Source organism: Triturus cristatus, chromosome 4_1 (genome assembly GCF_964204655.1).
Source record: "Triturus cristatus chromosome 4_1, aTriCri1.1, whole genome shotgun sequence".
Lineage (NCBI taxonomy): Eukaryota > Metazoa > Chordata > Amphibia > Caudata > Salamandridae > Triturus > Triturus cristatus.
The window spans coordinates 372,804,875-372,828,961 of NC_140585.1; the positions used below are offsets into that span (position 1 = coordinate 372,804,875).

General features: G+C 42.9%; 1 long non-coding RNA gene across 2 annotated transcripts in view; it reads left to right on the forward strand.

Moving 5' to 3' along the window:
* The first annotated feature begins 3,085 nt into the window (after positions 1 to 3,085).
* The window catches only part of LOC146854969 (uncharacterized), a 174,348-nt gene continuing 153,346 nt past the window's right edge, over positions 3,086 to 24,087 (forward strand). For both annotated transcript variants that reach the window (XR_014981261.1, XR_014981262.1), the window contains exon 1: positions 3,086 to 3,169. This is a non-coding gene — a long non-coding RNA (uncharacterized LOC146854969). The remainder of the gene's footprint in view (positions 3,170 to 24,087) is intronic.

The window sequence follows — 24,087 nt, forward strand, 5'->3', positions numbered from 1 at the left end:
TGGAACTTGAGCCAAAAGGGGCAGGAAGTTGTTTTACAATTGCGTTTCAGTGAACAGGCTGGAATGGAAACAGCCAACGCTGGTCTTTACGCAGCAAGAAAAGAGGGGACGCGTTTCTCTCCCATCCTATTCTAAACGCCCTTCCCAGAGATACAAGTTTATTGAAATACTTTCATTTTGGTGGCCGTCGTGCTCGTTTGTGGAAGGGATAGCCATTTTGTTGTGTGCATAGAAAGGCGAGTGGGGGAGACGCTATCAAAGGGACGTTTCAGAAAATGCACTTGGTAGGCAGCAGCAGCATGACTTTTGGCACGGTTCCTCGAGTTTGCTTGAGGTTATGAAGCGGGGAGGGAGGGAGTCTGCGCTGCGAGCTTTCTCTGGAAATAAAACTGGGGGAGGGGGAGGAGAGGAAAGGAAAGGGGGACGAGGGAAATATCGAGCCCTTTCCAAGAGAAATTTGCTTGGATGCCTCCCGGCACTCTCGGCTCGCCCCTCCACTTCTACGTACACTCATTTTTCTATCTTCCTCTCTTTCCCCCCTTTTCGCGAGGCGCTCTCAATCAAACTGCAATCATGGCAGCTGTTTTTCTTCCAGCGCAGCAGTTGAGCTGTCTCGCCCAAACGCTTATCAGCTTTTGACTCTGTGCCAAGAGAGTTACAAGGGCCGGCAGCCTCGGCCGCGCAGCTGGTTTCGAAAGCGAGGGCACGGTCGAGGAAAAAAAAAACCGATCCATTTTCACCACTGCCTTAGTCTGTGCTCTTTCCCTCTGAATATTAGCATGATTTTGCCTACATTTAGATGGGTAAAGGCTTTATTCATAGATTGTGTCGAGTTCTTTTTTACGGTAAGTTTGCAGAACAAATAAACGTTCCCTTTCGACTAACAATGGACAGCTCCCGACCTAACAGTTTTAATGAGGGGCGACCTTGAACTTTCAGTTGACGTTCTTTCGCCTGGATGAATAGTTTGGAGGTGACGTCAGAAAGGGGACTTAACGTGATCGACCGGTCGTCAAGAGAGACAACTGAAGCCTGTGGTGACTTGCCTTACATAGATGCTCGGTATCAAAATGCCTTGAATACTGGGATCTGCTGCTGTCCAAATCAGTGGCGCCCAGTTATCGGCCAGGGATGGATGAGAGGTTGAGTCAGTGACCTTTTCGGTTTCCACCTGTGATCGAGTAGGCTTTCGGAAGTTTGTACAACTGATGCATTGACCCAGCCTCATTACAAAGATGCAGACATTGAAAGCGCTACATGAATGTTGTAAAGCTGCACTGCCCAGATCAGATAAACGAGCATTTCAAAATGATGATGTGCTGAAAGGCAGCATGCGCAGCAGAAGCCATGCACGTGAGTGACAAGATATTTGGAGGTTACCATACTCCAAGCGATGTTTATACTTTAGACGTTATTTTTTGTGTTTTTCCGGAAGTGGGCTTGGAGTGCCCGCAGTCAGGTGTTATTTCACTCCAATAAAACCGAGGGGTAAAGTGTAACAGCTTGCAAACTCTAGCAAAATTAACTCGGCAACACTGGCGCGCACTCGTTATTGTTGTACTGACATGTTGGAGGTACCGGAAATTCTCTTCTACATGCGATTTTCTGATTGGCTGCCGTGGAAGGCCCCTGTCAAACTGTTCTTTGGCAGGGTTTCTTCAGACCTGAGCCACTCGAATCTGCCCGAGCCCAGTCATGACATGACAACAGCCCTTACACATGTTTGTGTTTAGTGCGACAGTGTATTTTGTGACATACAACAGTAGACATAAGTCTATTTACTTGTATAACTGACATTCAGTCATAATCCCTGATGCAGGGGTGCAAGCTGAGTTTCAGGGCTACCAAATGGTAAGCCGGGTTACAGGCGCAGGCCTGTCCGTTTTTTTCCGCAGTGAGTTGCAATGTGCTGGATTCGTACTTAAGTGAAAAAAATTAGGGCTTTGAGAGAACTAGGTCTGCTTTGCGCTGTCGCTTTTTCCCTTCAGACAGCCACGGCCCCGAGAAGCAGGCCTCGGAGCGCGGATCCGTGTGTTGCAATGTCTGCCGAGGCGGGACTGGGCGGGAGCGCATGACTCTTTGCATGCAACCTCTGTGTGTGCGTGTGGTAGGCTGTGGATGGCTCGCGCAGGGCCAACCCCCCTGTCCATCATCGGCCTCGGCTCCGCCCCTTGGCGCAGAGCTCCTCCCTCGCGGGCAGACCGCTCAGCACACTTGGTTGGCTCGCAGGGCCTTGGTAGGACTCTGACGCCGCCTGTATCCCTGCTGCAACTGCAAGAGTTCCCTTGGACGGCCACAACTTTCAGCTGTGGCCTCTTTACGCTTTGGGCCACGGTTCCAACCGTTTCCCTCAGAAACATATCCTTTCAAATAGACATGACCAGCAGACACCAGTCTGCAGCCTTGGGGGGAGGCGTGTTCCCTGGCCTTGACCACGGACCCGCAAGTGTGACTTTGAGTTCATGGCCTCCGTGGGCATTTTCTGTAATAGCCTGTCTGGCGTGGGAATGCTGCATTTTCCAATTATCTTTCTTTTTCTTCATCTGTTTGGGAGTCGGTTGCTGCACCACGACCTCTCTCTCCCTCTTTCTCTGTGTCTCGGACAGGTGCCAGCTACAGTTCAAGTACGCAGGGCAAACTGCAACAGAGTAACGGAGCGGGCAGCCATATCTTAGACTCTGACTGATGGCGGCGAGGTACTTTTGTGGCTGCTCTTAACGTGTGCAGGGATTGCACGGAGGAAGGGGGGGGGGGGGTGGTGCTGAATTATTCATGGTGCACGGGAGGCTGCCCTATTAGCATGCACCAGACATGCTGTTTGTCTGTTTGCTAACATTCCTCATTCAGGACTTGTTAACTGCCAGACGAGCTTAACACTCTCCCGCTCGCTGCCTGCCCCTCCCCCCGACACCACCCCCGTGCCACCAAGCCCCTCGCCGCCTATTGTGGCTGCTGGCAGCCAAGGGGTGGCATCGGCGGGGCGAGGCCAGGATCCTGTTTCTCGATAAGCCCCGCCCCCTCGCGCTCCCAGGGCCTGCTGCCCGCACTGGCCCAGCCCTTGAAGGGATGCCTGAGAGCCGAGCCTGCTCTTTCACGGGAGGCTGCGGAGCTGCAAGGTGAACCTTCCGCCCCTGCGAGGGTCGCAGCGCCGCTTCGCGCCGCTACTGAGGTGAGTGTCTCTAAAACGTGCGCCTCGGCATGCTTATTTATACACGCAGACGGGGCTGTGCCGTCTAGCTCGCTGTTTGGAAAACTGGTGTACTTTTAGTTGCATATATCGGTCTGCATTTATTTTGTAGCGCGCATCCTATACATTAATTCGCGCCTTGTGCTGTTCGGTGCAACAGCAGAGGTCAACCAGGCGTATCATGTCTAAATACTTTTATTAATGTATTTGGCAGTTGCTGACATAGTCACATGCCAGGAAACCTGTTTGTTCATATATTCTAATAGTTTCTGCGTGAATGTGTATGCCAGCATGTGTGCGCGCGGACTTTCCTGGTTTTGCTTTTTGCACTTTTCACATTGCGTCTTTAACATTTTGCGTTGGTTGTGCCCAACAAAGAAGTTAGATGTCAAATGGCGATTCTTATCATTATGCCCCCGAGGCCTCTCTCCGTCCCTGCTCACTCGTAACACATGGTCAGTATTAGAGTAGGGCCTACTCCGTCGTAACAAGGGCCATTACATACGTCATATGCCCCCAGTCCATGCCAGAGGGTAGAAATAAGCACATTTTAATTTTGCTATGAATATTATTGTTTAATGCTAGAAGACCTGTGAGTGTCGTGGTCACCAACCCACAGAGGGTGTTCTCTCTTTTGGCACCAGAGGGATCTTTATTATTATTTTTTTGTGTTATACATTTTTTGTTGAGTTTCCAAACGTGGTGCACCGCGCATGATGTGCAAACAAATGAAATTAATATCTTCACTAGAAAAAGGAGTATAGTGCTCCAGGGCAATTTAAACTAAATAATATTTGAATGTCACCCATGCCAAAAACTATTCTTTTCAATTAAACATAAAGGGGAAGTAACGTGCTGCATTCGTCCTTCCTTAAAGTGTTCCTATCCGTGAAAGAACAGATATGGCAAATGGAGTAATTTCCAATTTGTCTCATTACTTCCTTTATTTTTTTGGAGGATATATGTACAGTATATTTGCAGCACAGAACGGCCTCTCTCCAAGCAGTAAGGTGATTCTTGGCCTGCATTATTTTTGTTATTTTTTGCAGAATTTATTAAGTATAGTTTTTCATCTCAAAGGGAAATATTGGATCTCTGATAATGGATGATAAAAAAATATTATCCATCGTGGTCATTCACTACTAAGGGTGGTGGTGTGGTGCGCTGTGTTGGCTCACACGCTCTCATGGAACAGTTCATCTGTGCCTTTAGAAGTGCCTTCGACATTGTAATTCTTAAAATAATTATGCTGAAACTCCCCAAGTCTGTACAATTTGGAAAGCTATTTTTGACACTGTTCTTGTATGTAGCTTCTTTGTAAAGCGCGTTCAGGCCTACAATACAAAATTTATCAGCTCTTCCCCCCCCCCCCCCCCCCCCCCCCCCAAAATGCAATGGATGTGGGCCTGTTTTTTGATGATAAATTCACAACATGTCATGTATTTACAAACTGCATTTTATTAAATGCCACATGCTGCTGAAAATACATTCCACAGCTACAGATCTCACGATCGGCAAGCAAAACAAGGGAATAAGACCTAGAAATATGACCAGGTTGCATGAAGAGAGTACTGTTGCTTGCATTTATTTATGTATTTGTAAATTTTATTTTTGGGGGTTGGGGCAGAAATTGAGTGGCCTTTTAGCATCAGTCTTGGCAGCTCAAAGGAATGCCCCACTAAAATTTGCACCCTAATTTTTTTAACTGGTCTTCTGACAAGGCTGGATGGAGTTAAATGAGGTGTGTAACAAAAGTGTGTCCAAGCTCCTGTTTTATGATGAGGTAAAACAGCAAACTCATAAATTTCTGTAATTAAATCGTATTTATTAGGCGATCAGGCAGTCCAAGCCTACGGCAGTGTTGACTAACGGTGCAGCAGTTCATGAATGCGTCATTCGCTGGAGATTTGAGTAGCTTTCTGGTCATGAGGACAACCTTTGCAGCATGACTCGGCAGCAGTTAGAGATGGAAATAGGCTGCTTTTTTGAATGGCTATGATTTTTGATGATTTCTAATGCTGCATTGAAAATGCACTCATTGTAACTAAGGCTAGCTAATGTTCCGTGCAGATGTTTTGATATTCCAATGTAATGTAGACATGTTCTGCAGATTCAAACACATCCTTGGTGCCTTCTCGGTTTTGAGGGTTAAATTCTTTTAAACACTGTGATGCGGCCTGCTTTATTCTCATAAAAAAAAAAACCGTTGAGCGAAGGGTGAGGTCTATGACATTCATGCTTGTACGGTATGCTGCATATTATCTTACTTTGTGGTTTCTACACTATCAGTACACAGTTGTTGTTGCCAGAGCATGTGCAGTCCCTTTTCGCATGTTGCTAAAGACTCATCAATTGTGGTGAAATCTGATTTAGATATTGTCTCTATAGAGCACTTCGTTGCCTAGGGGTTTTTAATGCAACTCAAGTGGCCACGGACAAATTCTAAATTATGATTTTGCACTCATTGTAAATGTTTTCATTCTTAGTGCCTTGTGCCAAAGTGTGACTTACCATTAGAAGGCCTCTATGATAGCATTGGTTTCTTCGAGTAACGGAGAGTATATATTTAACTGGCGAGCGATTGAGCTTCTCTTCCCAACGGAGGGTGTAAATGACTTCTACTTCCTGTCCTACATTTTGCATGTGCAAATATTTCTTCAGGGTTCAAGACATTGAGACTGGACATGTGAACAAAATACATTAATTTGCTTTTGTGAACCTGCATGAGATTTTATGTTTTTGAGGCAATATATAATTATATGTTAAACTGCACAGGAACCAGTCAGTAACAATTTTCTTGTAAAACAGGATGCAAACTTTTAGAGCGGAGCGGGATTGGGTGCAATGCAGTATTGAACTGAATCTCTAGACTACCATGCAGTAAGACAGTCGGTGCATTACGAACGCAACCCTGCTTTTTTTTTTATATTTAAATTGTTTTTAAAGAATTGATCTAATTTTATAGGCTGGGTAAATGTACTGAAAATATCTTTGTGAAATATATTTTAGTTTGTGCCATAAAACAATCATGCAAACGTTAAATAATTTACTTAATAGGCCGAACAAATATGTATTATTTTTATTGAGCTTCATATCATCTTCATGCAGTAAAGGGGGTCACAACTGAAGAACTTTGGACCAGGTTCTGCTTCACTGAGCAAACTCTTAAGAACTCTTGAATCTGACCATGCTGACTATTAGTTACAAGAGTTTCAGCGCTCCATAGTAACCATAAGGAGACACCCAGTGCTCTATGAAACTCCTAATTAATTATAGAAATACATTAATTAAATAACGCCATAGGAATCATACAAATAAATATAACTGTTTAGCAGTGCAACACTCTTTTGCCAATACCTGATGAAAGATACCCGTGTCTCAATTTCTCAGGCGTCCAAACAATTTATCGAAATATCTTCCTAAGTGTACTCAAATTTGATGGATCTGTCTATCTCAAGAGTACCCCAATTTCCTTTTGTCATCACCCACAGATTTCTCCTTTCCTCCCTGAACCCCTTCCCTATCTAAGCGAGGCTGACGCATTCATCTTCATCAGAGAAAAAGAAGACAACCGTTGATCAGTGTGGACTCCCGCCCACACTTCCACAAGGATTATCTGAATGCTCAAAGTATGCAACTTTTTTATCAACATCATATCTTTTTCTTTTTACGTCTCGGGACCTAAAGGTGCAATATTTGCAGATATTTTTTTCCAGTGTTACTATATCGTAACGCAGAGAAAGGTGCATCTGTGTTGTGTTAAAGTAACCGCTGATATGTGACGTTAGGCTTAATCTAAATATAATCCATTTATTTAAACAAAAAAGAAAACCCAGAGTTGGCCAACTCTGAAGAGAGTGCTTTTTAAATATTATCACTCACAGTTAATAATTTAGGCTGCTTCATTTTTTGGAGGAATACAGCAAGCCTGAATAATCGGTGCAAAATGGCGGTTGCAAGTCATTTGGTGAACCGTAGCGGGCAAAGTAAATTAATTTGGTTGATGTCAAATAATTTCCTGCTCCCTTTCTCCTTCTCTCTGCCATTTCCTCATTTAGCATTTTGTTTTCTTTTCATGAATTTCTAATGTGCCCGCATGTAACATAGAACTGTAAAAAAGGCCCAGGTACACATATACACCCGTGCTGAGAAATGATTGAATACAAAACACGTTGGCACGATCTGACATGGCAGATCAGAGGGAAAAATCTAGGGTTACTGGTGTGGCAGTAGATTAGTAGAGACAGATTGGTTGGTAATAAACATGTTATAAATGTTTGAACGGATATACTTGTGAATCCCATTAGACAGCCCAAGGAGGTCTCACGGGGTATCAATTTTCAAGAGTGAGGAAAATTTGAACGTATATACATTTTCCAATTATACATATGTGTGCAACACTGTTAGCTGTCTTTTTATGCATCATCTTCATTTCAATACAGTATATTTACAGAAAGAATTTAAAGAACAAAATTATGCTTTTTTTCTTTTGATTGAAAATAGGACTGAGTCTTTGGTAGGGTTTGTACCCTGTTCATGGGCGTTGCCTCTGTGCATTTGAACAGTGTTGTTGGAAATGCAACTCTCCGCAGCATTGTTGCACAATTCCTGGTACAGTTGATGGAAAGGAAATATTTCCAGCCAACCATGCCACAGCTGGATGTTTCAATATGACTTTCTCTCTGTTGGACTAACTTCACTGCTTTCATCTTTTCTGTCCCATGGAACTCTGGCTATTGTCACAGGCCAGGGCTGCAGGATTTTCCAGGCCGAATTGCAGGATTCAGGAGGAGTTAAGGCACTGGAACCCAGACAATCAGGAAAAGGAAGATGGAGGTTGTGTGCGAGGGCAGCACTTGCACACTAGGGAACTTTGGTTGATTTTGAAGGCAAATCCTTCTCTTCCCCTCCCCTCTTCTTACCCCCCCCCCCCCCCCCCCCCCGCTGGAAACTGATGGTCACTAGTGCATGCTGTACTCAGAATCAAATCTTTCAATGTGTTGCTAATTATAGGTCTCACTCTGCACTAAACACCATAGGTGTAGACAGGCATGAGCTTAACATGTACTTGTGTATTTTTATCTTTATACATGTATTGTATCAAGATATACAGCTCGTTAATGTTTGTTTCTTGACGGTTACTTTTTTAGTTGCTTCCCATACCTTCAGTATCTTCTTAAGCTCTCTTGACTTATGATTTATATAGTCCCTGATTGATTGGTTTAGTGTGGGGTTATTAAGTGCGTTCCAGCAAATGCAAGTGAGGTTTGTATTTTGTACTGTTGTAGTTAGTATGTAGTTTACTGGATTATTCACTTATACTCGTGTTACATGCTCATTTATTTCAATCTGCTTAAGTTGCAGGTAATGTGTTTGGTTCTGTGAGGAGAGAGGTGGTTGCCATTTAAAATGTCTGTGCAGGCTGCAATAATGCAAATATTAACATTTGTCTTGGTTGCATATCCTGCAAACCCATATCTCTTTAAAAAATCTTCTGATGTAGTTATAGAGTGTTGCGTCTGCTCCGACCATGAATGATAGCGTCTTGTTCTGTTTCTCTTGATCACTTTCAACACAAGGAATAGCTCGCCGCCATTTTAGGTATAGCTGCTTCATCAATGTTATTGACGTCTACGGTACGCATGTTGTAAAATGGTGTTTGTCGTGTAAACACTCGCACAACCATTTCTCTGCACTTGATGCACAAATACAATTTTTAGTGGTTTTAAACAGATGGGCGGGAAATTTGGACAGTTGGAAAGCACACAGTGATTATATTTGAAAATAAACAGGTAAATACAGAGAATCTGGATAATTAGGAAATGCAAGGAAAACCCAACAGGGCATTCTGAAAGTATGTATGTATGTACTTATCTGGTGTTATTATATAGTGCAAACCTATCTATTGAAACAGCTGAGCTATAAACAACAGTAACAATTTATTACATGGCTTTGGATTGGTTGCTTCATTAGTGAAAACATTATTTAAAAAATGCACTAGAGGAAATGAAGAACTTGTTCAGTGAATGCAGAGGGCCTAATGTTGAGCGATGTCCCAGAAGGCCATTTGATCAGGATTCATTAATTAGGTTTCCCTCATTTTTTCAAGGTAAAAAATGTGATGCAAAGAAATGAGTGACGTCAATCAGATCAGAAAGCAAACTCAATATAAGCCAGTGCATTTTTGCTTTTATACCTTTTTAGAGTTTAGTCTGTCAAATTTATTTATGCACGTTTTTTAATGCATGAGCCGAAACCAGGACTATGTTCCATACATAAAAAATATTTTTTTTTCTTGGTAAAGCAAATTTTTTTAAACCTGAATTTTGAATTAAAATTTCAAAATGTTACAAAAAAAGGCCAGAGTTCATTCTGGAAAAGAGAAGGTTGAACTTCCGGCAGGGGATATACATTTTGGAGAAAAAAAAGTGAAGTGATCAAGTGTCTGGCCATTTATTGATAGTCTACCAAAACCCACTATTGTATTGTTTGATTTTCTACTTCTCAAATTTTAAACCCTGGCAACATTTCTTGTGAGTAGAAGCTCGCACTCCCACAAGAATGGCCCTTGTACTGCATCATTCGCAATATTGAAGAATAGTCTTGCTATCAAGTGACAATAAAAATGTATTTTTAAAATTTCTTGAAAATTCAGTGCAATGAGTGATCATAGCCATAGATCTATAAAGCAAAGCATGCTCTAAATTGTGCAAAATACATACAAGTAGGCGTGCAGGCAATCTTTATTTAGTTTCAGAACTAAAATGAAATAAAACCAGCAACCCGTAGCAACTTGTAAGGAAAAAGTAGACTTGTTTCTATGATTAAGAATGTTTTCAATAATTTTAATAAAAACAAACCCGCTTTCAGAAGTGAAAATGTTGGGCTGCTCCTCGAAAGAGTAGGTGACCTGTTGCCTCTGGTATTGATTAAGATTGAAAAAATCAAAATGTAGTACATTTGGTAAGCGACCTTTACCTGAGCTGATCTCCGCAGGTTTGGATCTTTGCCATGGTCACTTGTATTTTGCCTGCAGATAATCCCATCCTCGTAAGGTAGGGTTTGAAATTGTTGCAGAAAAAGACCCATTTGTATTGTGATTATTCTCAAAATCACACGGAAGCCCCTTAACTGGCAGGAAGATTAAAATAAAAGAAGTTGGACTCCTCAAATGACCTCCTGTGTTCCTCTTTCCCTAAAAATAGATTGAACATTACACCAAAATAGTAAGTACATTCTTTGTAGAATTACCATTGAGTGATAAAAGTCCATCATTTGTGTGAATCCTTGGGATTAAGTTGGTATTTCGATATTACTCAGTCATAGTCAGCTTTATCCGATTATCTGCAAAAGAAACCATAAAAGTACGCATACAAATTAAACACATATTTCAATATCACTGAACAATTAGCATAGAAAGATAAAAACAAGGCAATAAACAATATTACTGTGCTTTCATATTTTTCCATACCTGTATCACCGACCATAAAAAAAATAGAAATCTTACAGCAAATCGCAAGAGAATTCATTTGTATTAAAACAGTAATGCTGACTGACATTGTTTAAAATTGAGATCGCTTAGGATAAGTAAAACATGGTACAGCATTTAAAAGACAGAAAAATATAACGTGCAAAGTGCATTGACTTGGAAGGCCGTCACAAGGAAAGTTTGTCAGGACCTCTGACCAGTCATTAACAACTGGGCAAGTGATTAAAAGATAAAAATTATCTATTTTAAAATTTGTTAAAACCCCTATGTTGGCGATTCTGAATCAAATCTGATAGCAACGGGGCCCTAATTCTGTGTGACAAACAAAGGTGGAACAGGCACTCTGGACAGCCAGAAGATTCCTGAAAAATGCCTTCTCTAGTGTCTGGAGCTATTCAAGCCCCAGATACCGGCCCCATGTAGACCTACAAATGCACATTTAGAATTGTAGATGGTTAGCATTTCTCTAACTGGCTTGTTGCCTATCATACTGGCGAATTTGAGCAGCACAAAAATGGATTTATTGAATTGCTGCTTTCTGTTCCCAACAGCTGGGGTCCATAGACCATGAGCGTCAATTAGAAAACCAATATAAAAAAGGTCGGGTCAAACTTAACTTAACATTGTTTATCTTAAAGTCACAACACTTCGGGATATGCCTCCCGCAATTAATGAAAAAGGTTTTACCCTTATTTACTGTCAAACCAAGGTCAGACATAAAATGAACAACGCCATATAGTAGCCTCTGCAGACCCTGTGGAGTACAAGACAAATGCATGGCGTTGTCAGCATAAAGCAGTCAAGGTATGGCTCTATGGACGAGATGGTCGCTACGAGGACTGCTTAAAGCAGACTCTAACCTGCTAATGTACTGGGTAAAAGCTTTACAGCCAGAGTATATTTCTCTAAGAAAGGCTATGATCGGGAGGTCTACCCTCATCTCTGATAAAATAGCCCATAGCTTACTATGCAGAACGTGGGCAAAGACGCTCGATAAATCTACAAAGGCTAAGAACAAGCCGCCCTTCTACATAAGTGTACTTGCCGGTCAGTAGGTTATGATTTAACCCCTGCTTAATAGTGCCCAGGTCTTTTTGGAAGCGTTACTGATGGTCGGAGAGTATGATATTAGTCTCAGCCCTCTTTTCCAAAAGGTTCAGCCGACTACTCCCAGTCACTTTAACCATGGAGACAAGGAGTGAAATGGGATGGTAGCAGGTGCAATCGGCACGACCATCTTCATGAAAATTGGCATGATTATGGTATTCAACCAGGTTCTAAACATTATCAGAAAAACAAGCCCTTAATACCCAGCTTAAAATAAGACCCTCACAGGGATTATTAGCCTTAAATGGGAATGCTGTCTGAACATGAGGCTTTACCACCCATACTATCTGCATTGCCCTGTTAATTTCTTCCAGTGAAAAACATAGGCTACTGTGATCAGGGGTCGTAATTTCTGCGGGGATATTGTCAAGCCCTGAAAGCGGCTGGTTAGGGTTAGAATAAATCTTGGAGAAGGGGGTACCCCACTCAGACTCATTGATTGTTGCCTCCAAGCTAGGAGCCCAATCTTCCTTTAAAAAAGGACCATTACTGGCCCGCAAAAAAGCACAGGTGTCTTTGTATGTGGACTGTAGAGCAGTTACTGTTCTAACACCGGTGCATTTGCGGATGTTATAGTTAAGGTGGCTTTGATACCTTGTGCGACTGAAAGAAAAGCGATCTTGGTATTAGTGTAGCTAGAGGAGATATGCAGGCATATGTCAAAAATGTTCCTATGGACAGTGGTAGAAATGGGGGTCTCTAGTTGGAAATATTTTGCAGCTTTGTCCAAGTAGGGGCTTTGCCTTCTAGTCAGGATATGGGAGATACACTCCTTAAATAACCCCTGCTCACACTCTTGGTAGCTTGGCACGAGCAGTCTGGCTTATCTCGGAGGCAGTGTGTGAAGCACTTGCACATAACCAACAGTAATACAGTGAAAACACTGCAAAAGGACACCTCACCAGCTTTAGAAATATAACTAATATTTATCTGTGCAACAAGACCAAAACGATAAAAGACCAACATACAGTAATCACAAATGGGCCCTTTGCAAGTATGACTTAATGTCCTTGATGTCGGTAGCTCCACCCGGTGCTACAGTGATGCTGAAAACAGAATCCAACAGTTGCAGCCAACTGCGTTGGTATGGACCGACTTTAGTGTCAGCAGACTCATAAACATAACAGTACCTTTGGCGTGTCGGTTCAGCCCGGTCGTGGCAACCGTCGTGGTTGCGGTGTGAAGCATAGCGGTGCGGCTTGTGGTGTTCTCAAGTCGCTCTGCAGTCAGTGGCGGTCGTCTAGTGGCGTCGGTGAGACCAGGGCTGTGGTGCAGAGTGAGGCGATGCTTGTTGCGGTGCTGACAGGTCACGGTGCAAGCGACAGTGCGGGTTGATGGGAGCTGGCGTCGGTCGGCCCATACTGCGGTTAAGGACGAGGCGGGCGTCCAGTAACTTAGGAGTGGTGCCCCCAAACCAGGGTGCTGTCACGGGTGTCACGGTCAGCAGGCAGCAGCATCATCGGTGAGACCAGGGCAGCAGAGTGAAGCGAGGCGGTATGGAGTGCGGTGCCCACAGGTCGCAGTGCAAGCAGCGACTCAGTGGCAGTCGTTGCCGTCAGTGAGACCAGGGTTGCGGTGCAAAGCGTGGTGGTGCTCTCTGCAATGCCTTCAGGGCACGGTGCCCGCATCGGTGTCGGTGACGGTGTCAGCTGATTTCCCCCTCTGTGGCAACAGAAACCCACGGTTCCAGAGGCGGTACCCAGAGTTGAGTTGTCTTTGCTGTCCCCGAGACTTCGTGAACAGGAGGCAAGCTCTATTTCAAGTCCTTGGAGATACTCCGCAACAAGTAAAGGAAGTTAAGTCCAGTCCTTTCACTACCCAAAGCAGAAGCAGCAACTGCAGGCCAACCCAACAAAGCAACAACACAACAACAGGTTAGTACTCCTCCTAGTAGTTCTTGCAGCTCTTCTTCTTGGAAGGTTCCTTGATTCCAGCGAGTTCTAAAATTCTGGGGACTGGGCCCCAATATTTATACTGGATTTCTCTTTGTTTTCTTGGGCAGAGAGTGTCTGTGCTTAGACCAAACCAGTTTTGTCCTCTCTGGCCCAGCTTCCTGGCAGGAGGTGGAGACAGCTTGTCCAAGGCAGACCAGGCCCATGCAGGTACAAGGAAATCTCCTCCTTCTACTCTAACTGCAGACCAGGTCTATTCAGCCCAGCCCTGACTCATCCAGGAGAGGCAGGACACACCTTGGCCCCTCAGTGGCTGTCTGAAGAGAATGCACATCCCCAGCCTCTGTCACTCCAAAGCCAGATAGTCAATCCACAACCCAGCAGAGGCACGCAGGATGGCTAAGCAAGAAAATACCTACTTTCTAAAAGTGGTATTTTCAAACACAGAATATAAAAACCATCTTTACTAAAATATGCATTTCTACATTCTGTGTTCAGGCATACTAAACTCCATTTCCCTATCTTGTCCCCATGGGAAGATATACTTGTAAAATGTTGAGTATTCCCCAGTCAATCCAATGGACTTTAAAAAATGAAAAACGATTAACACTAGTCCACCATCAGGACATGTCACACTCACACCTTTCACATACACTACACACTGGCCATAGGTGTACCTTGGACCTACCTTAGGGGTGACTCACATGTAATAAAAGGGAAGGTTAGGGCGTGGCAAGTGGGTGCACCTGCCAAGTCGACATGGCAGTACAAACTGCGCACAGACACTGCAGTGGCAGGTCTGAGAGACCTTTACAGGGCTACTTCAGTGGGTGGCACAATCCGTGCTGAAGGCTGACTAATAGCATTTGATTTACAAGCCCTGACACTCCCAGTGCCTTTTATAAGGGACTTACCAGGAAGTCAGATATGCCAATCATGGAAACACCAATTCACTATACAATTTACAATAGGAGTACTGAATAGCAGTGAGAAAGTGCGCAGAGACACTAAACCAGCAAAAGCAGAGTCAAAACTGGGAGGTCAGAAAGCAAAAAGACAGAGGAAACAATCCAAAAGATGCCAGGTCAAACAGGCAGTGACAAGCTTATCAAGGAAATTACTTGAGTTCCACAAAGACCAACTTAGGGAGCAACCATTGCGGACTGTTAAGTCTGAGTTATCAATTAAATGTTCCACATGAATGTTTCTATGGCTGTACTCTAGTCTCACAGAAATAGACTGAGGGAAATGATCACTCGCACAGATTGGATGTATAATAAAATCGCCGAAAGCAAACTGACAGTTAACAATAGAACATTAAATATATACAATAAGAGTTATGCCCACCCCCAAAAATGGAAGGTTAAAAGAGACGGAGGAGAAGCACAGCTCATTTGAAAAGCCATGGTTACATTTTAACAGTAAGTCATTCAATTTCAGTCCATAATCACTATGTGGAAAGTGAGTTTGCTTATTATTTAAATCCACCATACCTCAAATCACTTTAGATGGAAAATGACATAGATGGATGTTGAAATCACCACCCCACAATAAGAAAGTTTCCTTCCCTTCACGGCAGCACGTTTTATCCAAATCCTGCTCTAGGTGGGACAGAATTTTGTTGATCTCAAGGTGAGGAATGTTGTTTGTTGTAGAAATTCACATGGATAAGGTTTGTTAGAAGGGCACAAACAATGATCAAGTAATAAGGTGAGGATGATGCAGCAGTATACGTAGAATAAGGTAGCCGGTTGGAATCATAGATGGATAGTCAGCCGATTAGTCAGCATGAGATGGCACTGCGGTTTGATGGAATGCCTTATATTCATTGATATGTATAGGATCCAAGGCCCAGGACTCCTGAAAGCAAAGAAACCAAAATGTTGACACAAAATTCATCCAGGAGACAAGAGGTTCCTTAGAACGAAGTCCTGCCACATTCCCAAATAGGAAGTTGCAAAAATGAGGCAACTGAGTAGCCTTACTCTTAGGATTAGAAGCTGGGGAGGTATGATCGATTGTCGTTATCGGTGGGGCTGCTATGGCCAGAGTGTAGGCGTAGAAGCTTGTGCTCAGATACAGATGGGCAGCATTTTGGGGGAGTCTGATGGCAGTCAGTCAGTACCATCCAACTCCGACAAAAGGGAAAACGGTTCTGTGTAGTAATTAAAGGATGATGGTCCGGGGTATTGACATGAACTGGCCCCTCGGGGGATGAGACCCCCTTCCAAAAACTGGACGGTAGAAATACAGTAATGGAAGGGCAATCACTTGTTGTGAAGAAAATGAGAAGTTAGCTCTAGCTCTGTTCAAGATGGACTGTGCCAAGCAAGGGTATCTGGCTCCTCTGCCAATCCAGCTAACTCTTCTGACCATCTTTAGGTCGTTGGAGGCAGAATTCATCAAGCCTGTTTATCGCTCACCTTTTATGCATTGACTTGTTTTACGCTCTCCTAAGATTCAAAATCCTGGCCAGTAATAGTTGGTAGATTTCCAAGGATCACCACGGAGGGCGTAGATTCTGGTAGAAGGTCCAGACTTCTTGGTGAACTCCGGGTTACAGTCTAGCACAAAAATAACCTTAGATTTTTGCAGGTTGGATGTTGGAACATAAAATCAGTTAAGCGTGATTGCTAGTCGATTTGATAACTGGTGCAAAGACCTGAGGTACGCCGGATTGAGGGGAGGTCACTGCGAGGGATTGAACAAGGAGGCGGAACAGAAGATGGTGGACATGGTGTGGGCACATTTCTTCTTACTCTCATTTATGCCGTGATATCAGCCAACTGAGAAAGTAAGATTGGGGTTCTGGGTTATTGGTGCCAGGTTTTGCAGGGATGAGGAAAGTCCACATGTGTCACAAGGCCCTTGCTAGGAGCCTGCTGTTTCTGCACGTACTAGGCTGGCTTCCAACCCTTGTTAAAATGTCTTTTTTACTGTTGGCAGCAGGTTATAAAATTGTAAAGTCCTCTGTGATCTTTCTTACTACAGTTGTGGAGCTTCTCCTGGTGCACTTCTTGCTATTTAAAGTGTTTCAATTTAATAACCAGAATCCACATTAGGTAAAATGTAAAACTACAAGTGATCAAAGTAGTTGGATACTAAATTAGTGTATCAATGAAGCTGAAAAATTAATCAAACCCATCCATAACATAACAATCTAAACTGACAACAAAGGGCATAACAGAAATGTTGGGAACGTTTTTACAGCATAACCAGGGCCCATTTTTTTTTAGATCCAAAGTTAAGTTAAATAGAATAAACTGGCTCTAGTCTACATCTGAAAGTAAGAGTAGCCACTTTGGGGGAGTCGGTGCCAGGTTACCCTCACACTACCATTCGGTTAAATTGACAATACCAAGCCTGCAGCTAGTCACTAGAAAGTCAAGGGACATGGATTACTTTCACAGATCCCAGACCACAACTGGGGTAGATGAGCTGGAATAACATGGTGGGTTATTCAAGCAGGTTGAGCAAGCTGCCAGGGGCACATGTGAGCGTAAACGCACCAGGCCTTTTATGTTTAGACTCCCAGGGTCGCCATAGTGTCTAACGCAGTGATGAAGAGCTTTTATATGTAGCACAATCCTTTTTTTTTTAAATGATTTTTATTGGTATAACAATAAAGTACCAAAGTTACAATGAAGCATACGATGAAACAGTAGAAAGCACAATCCTTTTAGACCTCTGCTGTTGTGTTTGCAGTCGCTTTGGATCCATCTCGCCGATAGAAAACGTAATTTCACAGGTGTGGAAAAATAATTTTACAGTAAGCTGTGAGATACAAAAAATATCACTCCCAACTGGACTGTTAGTTTAAATTACCTAATAAAATAAATCAGTTATGCGAGGCAGCAAGTGCAAAATAAGGTTCTGAGGTTGGGGGTTGGGGGGGAGAGGGTTACAGACGGGCTCATTTCAGTCGAGTACAGCCACCCCCCGGCCAAAACCTGGAACCACATGTCCATAACAGATGTGTGCTATAGTAATACAAATACCGTTGTATAACAAAGTATTTTTTAAAAAAACATGATAAACAACCTCTTATTTACAAGAAAGTTGCGAGCGTCTGGGATGGAGACAGCGCGCGCTGTGAGTGACGCAGGCAGGCCTGTCTGTGAATGACGCTGCGGACTCCTGTTCATCTGTCCTGAGGTGAGCGCCTCCAGGGAGCTGGGGCCTGTGTTTGGGTAGAGAGGCAGGTAATGCCCCTCCGCCGGCCTTGAGAGTCCTACATGAGCAACGCTGTCCCCATCCCCACACCCACCTACTCTTACCACATACAGATGTCAGATGCAAGAGTACAAAGGAATTATGGAGCAGGTGGTGCCACTGTGCACCTTTACATTTTCATGTTTATATCATTCGGGATTTGTTCTTGCGTGGGGATAGCAACTGAAGTCTTGAAGTGACCTGTACCGGAAGCTGAGTATTGAATCTCGGGTACTTTCAACACTGCCAGCTTGCTTATCTGACATAGAGTGAGAGATTGGCCGACAAGACCGGGAAAAGGAGAGAGCCGTGGCGCGTTCAAAGTGACACAGAGGAGGTGTTGGATTGAATGGAACGCTGCATATCAAATGGTTATTGGAACAGGCAAATGAGTTCTCTTGCATCATGGCTACAGGAGAGGTTTATTGGTACTTCAACGTATCTATTAAACTGTAGAGCTCAGTGATGTAATCAGCGCCTTATGGGTCATTTAAATCATGCATTTTATTTTGGTCCACGTAGTTCCTGTGTTTCTGGAAGATGTTAAAGCGTATGGAAATAGCACATCCGGTGTGAATGCAGTGCTTTCAAAACATTTAACTGGTGTTGCGCATAAAAGGAACCAGTATTTTACTCTGGTATGGCTTGAGTTTTGTACGCCTTCCATGCAGCCTTACATTGGTAAAGAAGGTAGCAAATTCTCAAACCTGACATTTAAAAGATTTGAAATATTCATAGTGAAAGCAATCCAGCTGTGCAACATTTGGTATTTTTCCACAGTGTCTTATGTCACATAGCTAACCTCTGGGCGTAAGACTTTATATTGTCTAACAGTGAATGTATTACGAGGAAATATTAATTTCTTATACCCATTATCAATAGACTTTTCATTTTCAAGGCCTTCACCCAAAATATGTCTCCAAGCATATATTTAAAATATAGAAGCTTAAAGCGGTTACATTTGGCTATCCCTAAATTACAATGCGTCTCTTGATCATACCTGCGTGAGCTAGTAATACCAATTATATTAGAACCACTGCCAGCATTGTCCAATTGAGTATACGATTTGATCCAGAGCATTGAAGTTAGAAGGCTCTCGTGGTAAGGGATTATCTCTGGCAAGTCGCTAGTGAGTAACGCTCTACTTTGCTGCTCCCTTGTACTTGTTTACAACTTTTGTTACGAAATATCACCTTATTGATCAGTGGCATTTGTCTCATGACAATCCAGCATTCATTAATGTGTGTAGCACCTTCAGTCAAATAGAATTTAAAGTTGCGAAATTCGTATTTTCCACTCCAGTTCAACAATATTGACTTGCAGCATTTACGGCAGCACTAGGTGTTTCCACCATGATTTATGGAACCCCGCCTCTCATTTAGATCTTGGCACCTGTTTTTCTACCTGTATCCATGGCCACCAGTTACATAAACCAGTTAGTTTTGAGGATGAAGACATTCTCATGTTTGCCAGTTGCCCACAATGTGTCTGCAATGTTGAAATGTCTGTTGTGGCTGTACTCTGTTTAATTCCATCATAGCCAGGCAGGATTTCTGCAGAGAAGGTAGAGGCCAGCCAGGTCAGAGGTGGTGTTAGTTCCAGTAACCCTGTCCAGAATGCTTAGAGTGGTCATTGAATTTCTACTCTGTCTTCTGCACACCCATAGTATTCTTTAAAAAAAACACTGGGGATTCCCTGGACCCCTAGCAGAGTGCAGACATGGGTCCAAACACCCTGTAGTCTAGTGCACCCCAGTAGTTCCTGGAATTATCTTCTCTGGGATTCCCATGCATTCCACGTCAAAAGGTGAAATCCTGAGACCTACTCTTTAAACCCAGAATTCCTCTGCTGCAAATCTGTTCACGTTCGGCTTTATGGAGGAAACCTTGGGAATTTCCCGGTCCTGGGGGTGACTGCCAGTTCTCTGTGACACCTGACAGCCCTACAGTTGTACCAGTTAGAAAATAGGCATCAGCATGGTATTGCTAGCACTGTAATGCTTATGTCCACCACACCATTCTCCCGCTGTGGCCCAGACACTCCAGTATTTAAGTTGAAAGCTGTTCCTCCATCTAGAACTAAACAAGGGATTTAATGTTTGTATGTTTATATATTCTTTGATCCAGAATGTTTCACCACCTGTCTGTCAAGTTAAATTCCTCAATTTGTTGTTTAGAGCCAAAAACCACATTTTTATTCTGGTTGCCGAACTTCCCCCCACGACCTGTGACTGTGTCCATTATAAAGGCCAGTGTTTTTTAGCTAACATTTCTATCTAGGACCAACACTGCCATTACAGTAAGCACCACTTTGAGTGCTCTATAACATAAGAGTACCACTGCAAGATTTCCATAATAAACCTGTTCACTTTCAGATGATTCATAAATGCCACTTACTGTGGAATGAAGGCAAGCTAGCATAAAGAGACGTAATGGTGCTCTACAAAACACCTAAATAAATATAAAAATACATGTTGGGTCCAAAGTGCCTTGCAGAATACAATGTTCCCTTTAAACGGGCCTGTCTGGATGTTTTATGTCTCAAGTCTAAATGATTATCTTATAGCCTTGATAGACTGTGTAGCTTGGTTTAGCCAAGGCTTGCTAACTCCCCAATCTTCTAAAGGAGAAGGACCTTTTTGGCACTGAAGTAGTACAAAATCTGCAACGCCTTTTCGACCCATCCATGTCGAGTTGCTGTTCTTCCACTCTTCTAGTAAAAATGGAAATTACCCATATTTAATGTTCCTCAGTCTCACTTTAATTCCTGGCTATAGGAGCTTGACAAGATAATGGGCCTGGGTGTGTGTTAATACCCTTGCTAAATTACTTTTTGTGATCCGTGGAGAGAGACACCTCTGGAATCCCATTTCTATAGTCTAGAATATGGTAGTCGCACAACGGTATGCAATATTAGCATACATTACAAACGTCTTAAAATTCACTTTGTTTAAAGAAGGCATAACCATTATGTTGGATGCGCTTCCACGCATAGAATGTTACATTGATATTAAGACTGATGACTTGAAATGGAAACATTTATACTTCCTTCTAATAAAATTATGGGTGGGGGGTTACATTCATCTTTAAAAACTGATAATATAGTTTAATAGATTTCTTTGCATGTATACTAGATTTACATCTTAACCTTTTGATTTGTCACTTATTTTGTTGTTCACATTATGAAGATGCTGAGGATACCCTTATACAGAGGAACTTTTTCTGAATGTGTGACTGTACAGAAGAGCTGAACATTCAAGAGAAATTTACGTATGTAGATTCAGTAACCGTATCTTTTCTAAGACGCGGCATTGATTTTGATGCCTGTAAGATATATTATCAGTAGATAGCTTTTAAGAGGTGTATAGTGGACATGTATTTTCAAACCAGCACTTTCTTTTTAGGCTGAATGTCCCCAAACAAATACATTTGGTAAATAAATATGTTAATAAGAATGCTGGCTAATGCATTTTAAAATACTGAACATTTTCTGTCTTTAGATCACTGACGTCAAGCTGATGGAAATGTATGTGAATGGGGGCTTATTGATATTTATATTTGAATCCTGTAGTCTAGGTATTGATGACCTCTAACAGTACAACTTATCTATTATGGTAGCGGTATCCCCGACATATGCAGTATTTAAGAGGTTTTGTAAGACTTTTTGTTTGCACTTTTCTCTTAAGTTTATCTAATTCTGTCCATAAAAGTCCATTATGTAAGGAAACTGTTTAGTAGCTTTCACTATTTGTCTCTGCCTACTGACTTTTTTCATTCATAATACCTTTATATGTAATGCCAATGAAATGCTGCCTTGAAAGCTTTCACATACTGTATTCTCCATTTGGCTGTTTTTTTTAATAAAAGCCCACATATCAGTTGAAAAGGAGTAATTTTAGACATGTGAACAATTGAATAGTTGAAAGACATACCAGAGAGGAGTTTTTATTTTCCTGTTTCAAAGAACAAGAGGATGTAGCCTTACGGCTAGAGCAGGCGATCTCGAAGCTGAGGAACCGGGTTCTAGTCTCAGCAATGGCGCTCAACATCCTGTGATTCTGTGCAAACCACTTAATCTCCCCGTGCCTAACAAAAATGAATGTGTCCTTCTGTAACAAAACTGGTGCTCATGTAAAGCTCTCTGATACCCGATGTCTCGGGTCTAGTTCACGCTATATAAAACTCTAAAAAAACATTAGTAGACAACATGAAGACTGGCATTAGAGTAGACTCTGTGATTGCATTGCCATTTTCTTTTAAAATATATTTTGCGATTTGGTGATTTTTGTTATCCAATTACTATGGCCATTGGTCTGTAGAGAAAGTGAACTGCATTCAGAAAATGGATCTGTTGAAAGAGCTTGTACAGCAATGACAACCTGTCAAATAATAATATAAAAACACACCTCATCCAAGTATGCTGGGGGATTATGGTGGCCTGGACTTTTGCCATTTAAGAGGGTAGAGTGGTTGTGACTTTTTTAAACACAAGACATAAAACTGTGTTATGGATGAATTGTATGGTACATGGGTGCTTGGTGGTCTGTCTATCCCTGGACTAAGCCTCCCCATATTAGAACTGCCCTTTTGATTAGGATCAGTATTCAACTCTTTCTAAAGGTCAGCAATTTTGTGCCGTTTGGGTAATTCTAAGGCCCTTATTATGAAGGTGGTTGGGCGGCCAGCCAACTGCAGTTGTGGAGGTTAGGAGACCGCTGACAAACATGCGGGCGGTCTGACTGCCGCATTCCGATATGAATGGTGGGCTGGTGGTCAAAGAGGTATCGGAACCACTGTGGGTCATGCTGCGGACTTAGGAAAGGGCCGCAGCACATTCCCCTACTGTGCAGCACCTTCTGCATATTTGTGGACTGTGTGCCATCAAGCATGTGGTGCATGGCACACGGTGAACGTAGGTGAGTTGGGGCACTACATGTGCCCCAAGGGCCACTTTTCAGTGGGCCATGACAGATGGGGGGCCCTGTTTAGGCCCCCCAATATCCCTTTCCGACAACCTTTTCATGACAGTGTTACAGCTATGAAAAGGCTGTCAAAGGGATATTGTAATCTTGACGGCAGTGCCTGCCTCAGCACCGCTGCCATGCTGGGACAATGCTCTGACCGCTGGTCTGTCAGGATCTCTTCTCTTGGCAGAGGCGGGGGCTGTTGTCCGACAGCTGTGGATCCGACCGCCAGCATCGTAATGCGGTGGTTGGACCAAAGGGATGATGGCGGTCGGACCGCCACCAGCGGCTTGGCCGTGACACGGCCACCCGACATCGTAGTGAGGGTCTAAGTAACAAAGATCAGGTGGGGGATCTTTGTGGTCAAAACTGATTTGTAAAGTACATTATTGTTTTGTGGTCTGCATATCCAGGGACCCAGCCTCTCCATATTAGAACAGCGAGTTAGGGTCTATATCCATCTCCATCAAAATGGCAGGCATGAGTGCAGTTTGGGTAAGTTTAAGTACCTAGGATAAGAAGGAGCTCCTTGTAGTCTGACCTGATTTCCAAAGAAAATGAGTGTTTGGTGGTCTGAGCCTCTCTATGTTAAAACTGTGTTATGGGTTAGGATCTGTATTTAACTCTCACAAAATGACTGCCGTTGTGTGCAGTTTGGATAAGTCTTAATAGTAAGGATCAGAGGACACTTTGTGATCTAAACAGATTTATATAGTACATGAATATTTGGTTGTCTGTATGCCTATGGACTGAACCTCCTGGTAATACTGCTGTCCTATGGGTTAGGGTCTAAATCTAACACTGTTAATATGGCAGTCATTGTTTACAGTTTGGTTAAGTCTGAGTACTGAATAGGGGGAGGCTGTTTGTGGCCTAAACTGATTTCTAAAGTAAATGAGTGTTTTGTGTTCTTAATATCCATGGACTCTATCTTAGTTATGGCTATTAACCCATAAACAGTGCTAACTCTTTCAACATGGCAGATAATGTGTCCAGTTTGGATAAGTCGAAGTACAGAGGATCAGAGGGGGACACTTTGTGGTCTGAACTGATTTCCAAAGTACATGAATGTTTGGTGGTTTGAATGTCCATGGGCTGTACATCCCCGTATTACAGCTGCCCTATAATTTAGAGTCTGAATCCAACTTTTTCAAGATGGCAGGTGTAGTGTGCAGTTTGAGTAAGTTTAAATACTGAGGTCAGAGGGGTGGCTCTTTGCAGTTGAAGGAGCCAGGTT